At 44.9% G+C, this 3,359-nt stretch overlaps 1 long non-coding RNA gene across 1 annotated transcript; it reads right to left on the minus strand.

The window, feature by feature from the left end:
* Positions 1 to 1,167: 1,167 nt before the first annotated feature.
* Positions 1,168 to 2,164, minus strand: LOC144941246 (uncharacterized). Its single transcript, XR_013639238.1, has 3 exons — positions 2,079 to 2,164; positions 1,396 to 1,428; positions 1,168 to 1,244 (listed from the first exon to the last, which is right to left on the minus strand). It is a non-coding gene; the product is annotated as an uncharacterized LOC144941246 (long non-coding RNA).
* Between the last annotated feature and the right edge of the window lie 1,195 nt (positions 2,165 to 3,359).

Raw genomic sequence — 3,359 nt, forward strand, 5'->3', positions numbered from 1 at the left:
TTCCTCGCTGGGGATCAGGACCTGTCGTGAAACAAAAACTCCACTGTGGACTTCAAGGCGATGCCACTCCTCTCGACCCATTAGCGAACGTGAGGAGGCGAAGGCATCAATGGTCACAACGCGTGTTCTTGTTTTTGCTCTGTTGCCTGCACTACAGTAGCCTGTGCTTCACTGTCAACTTCATGGACTATTTGTTCAATGTAGTTATCAGGAAATATTCAAATAACATGAGTATGATTTCATTGCATCTGACGTTTAAACACAACTGTGAACCTTTAATGATACAAAGCGTATAGTTCAAAGGATATTGAAGTTGTTACGCTATTTATGTATCATTGGAAGCCAGAGTCTCAAGACTATTTTTCAAGTGCGTCCTGCAAAGGGATGTCTAGCCACTGTGAAGTAAGTGTGTTTTGCATATGGGTGGAAAATAGTGCCGCATAAATGCAGAAACTTACCATCCCTCATCATCGATTGCAAGTTCAATCCTTGATAAACTCTTTCTTGCTCTGGCTGAGACTCTGCTAAGAATATTAAATAGTGTTAGCCAAACTGAACGAGTGTTATTTCCACAAAAAATAAATATACTTGTCAAGACAAAAGGTGTGGTTTACCTCTTTGAACACACAGACCACATGCTATTAAAACTGTGGTGGTCAGCACACGCTACTGAATTTATTTTGAATACCAAACGTTTCATTTTATTCTGGCACGCATTTTAATCGTGCGTTTTCTTCCATTGTCCAGAACTCTTAAAAAGTTTACCAACATCTACACATAGACGGTGTACACGGGTCTCAATGGCAGATTCTCAAGTGGCTATCGGCTGGGTCATAATGAACGAGAGCTGTTTCCCCTGCTAGGAGGAGGCATGGCTGGCAGTGGCGTGTGGATGGTCTCCCACCTGATGCTGTGTGTAGCACACAAGGCTGACAGCCACACATAGAGACACCGCAGCAATGCCGACATCAACAGCGATCCCAGCCAAGAGGTAACCCCCTCCTCCATTAATGAAATGATATGCGGTTGTAGTGACCCTTAAGGGAGCTACGCAACGTGTGTTGGGTGAACGGGGTTCAGTGTGAGGAATGCTGTTTGGTTGTTGAGTGGTGGGTGGTGCCAATGACCTGCATTGAGCTTCCTTCTTCTGTAGCCCAACACAGCAACAACAGCAGCTCCAGCAGAGAGAAGCACAGCCAGCACCACTCCAACAGCCACCAACACGTACGGAGATGCCCCTGGCACTAATGCGAAATGCAAAATATGAAAACTGCAAGAACCGATGAGATGAGGAAAAAGTTTAAGGAAACAAATACAGTTTTGTTTGCACAATTTTTTAAAGCAGTGTGGTGACATTTACTCAAATGTGTTTCACAGCTGCGTAGTATGACATACCAAGAGCTGTTGCTTTAAATTCACTTTCCTGATCTGCAAGTTAACATTGAAAGAGAGTAATGATCATTCAAACATTATAGACAGGGCGGTTTCTTCATTAGGGCGATTGGGCGACGCACCACCAATCTCAGCCGTTACTGTGCCTCTGGATATAGTCCAATCAGCGTCATGTCACGTTCTGTGGAGTACCGCCTCTTTTTGGGCGATTTCACTCCGGCTGAGAATCGCCCAGAGTGGTCCCATAGACTTACATTCAAAGATGTTTTTTTTCGAACGGCGGGCGCTGCAATGCATTCTCTATGGCTTCCGGGAGGGCTGGCACTAACGTGCTTACGTCATCATACGTAAGCACGTTTCAGTCAACAATATTACTTGTCGCCACCTAGTGGAATCTTTAATAAAATAAACTGAGTGGATTGTAATAATAGTGAGATAGAAACAAACAAGATGTATTGTAAGAGTCAATTTATTTTTCATTAATATTAAAGAAGTGAAGTTGCCTTTACATGATTAAGCTGTTAATTTATCCTTTGCATGGGTGGACCTTATCCTTATCAATCATCCAGACAATTGCCCCCCCTGAGAGATTTTGCAGGAGCCGCCACTGATTATAGATTTAATATAGAACGTACAAAATAATGTCAAGTGTTTTGTTTTAGGTTATTAAAAGGAAAGTATTGTACCTTGTGTTGTAAACAGTTCCGACATCAGACTCCCTGACCGATAATATCCTGTCAGCTGACAAGTGTAGACACCTGCAGAACTTTCATTCACCACTGAGATGGTCAGAGAGAAGTCGTCGTCGTCAAAAGCGGAGGACGATATGTTTACGTGGGAGTTGAGGTGGGAACTGAATGCAGCGTGAGGTCCGGCTGGGTGAGCCGCGAGTATCGTACGGACTGTGCTGTCACCACGTGGCCTCCAGTACCAGGTGACCGAACGAGACTCAGTGGAGGAGCTCCTCCACTCAAACCCAGGGTCAGACTCGGTGCAGGGCAACGTGATTCCTTCACCAATTTGAGCCGCGAAATTCCGAGGTGCGTTTTGGTGTGCACCTGCAGATCGTGTTAAAACAATGGTTTCATTACCAAACAGACAACTGCAGGATGCCACAATACAGCTACATACATTGCACCTGAAGGTATAAGCATGGCAATTGTGTTGAGCTTACAAATTACTTAAGTCAATTTAAATTTATGTCCGATGTGTGTAGTGAGAGTCCCACACGATCCCTGGGACGGAGTAATCAAGCAGGCTGGAGTAAACACTCCACGCTCTGATTGGTGAGGGCACGGGGAGCAAGGGGATTGTCCTGAACGTTCAGAAGGGAAAAGAACTGGAGGGTTGTGTGAGCGTCAGGTGGGATGGTTAGGCCAGGTGAGGGTAAGAGAAGTGACGATTGGTGGAGACGGAGTGCGACGAGGTGCGGAGCCAGGAAGAGGTTAAAAGAGGGAGTTGGAGTTTGGATTTCGGGGCTTTGCGGGAGAGAGAACGAGAAGGAAGGTGTGGACCCGTGCCGTGAAATAAAGACCTTACTTACCTTGTGGATGAAGAAAAGGGCTGGAGTCTTCTTTCATGTGTATTCATTTCATTTTTAATTAAGAATGATGGCAATTACTGCAGTTTATATATATCACACTTGATCAGAGTATTTATGTTCAGTATGTGATGGCAGTGTTTTTATGATGAAACTGAAGTATGGTGAGATGTGTACTTACCATTTTTCCGCACGTTCAAATTGTACGCTACCTCTAAGATTTCTCCACTCTCCCCTTTCAGGGAACACTTCCACAACCCACTCTGAGCAGCCTTCACTTTCACCAACACGAGGCTGCTTTTATGGCTGATCTCAATCCCATTGTGAATCCATCTGACCATGTGTGCATAGGAGTCGTTAGAGAGCTGGCAGGTCAGACTGATGCTCTTTCCTTCTGCTACGGTGTCCGATGTGTTGGACAAAACTA

Source organism: Lampetra fluviatilis, chromosome 24 (genome assembly GCF_964198595.1).
Source record: "Lampetra fluviatilis chromosome 24, kcLamFluv1.1, whole genome shotgun sequence".
NCBI classification, from domain to species: domain Eukaryota; kingdom Metazoa; phylum Chordata; class Hyperoartia; order Petromyzontiformes; family Petromyzontidae; genus Lampetra; species Lampetra fluviatilis.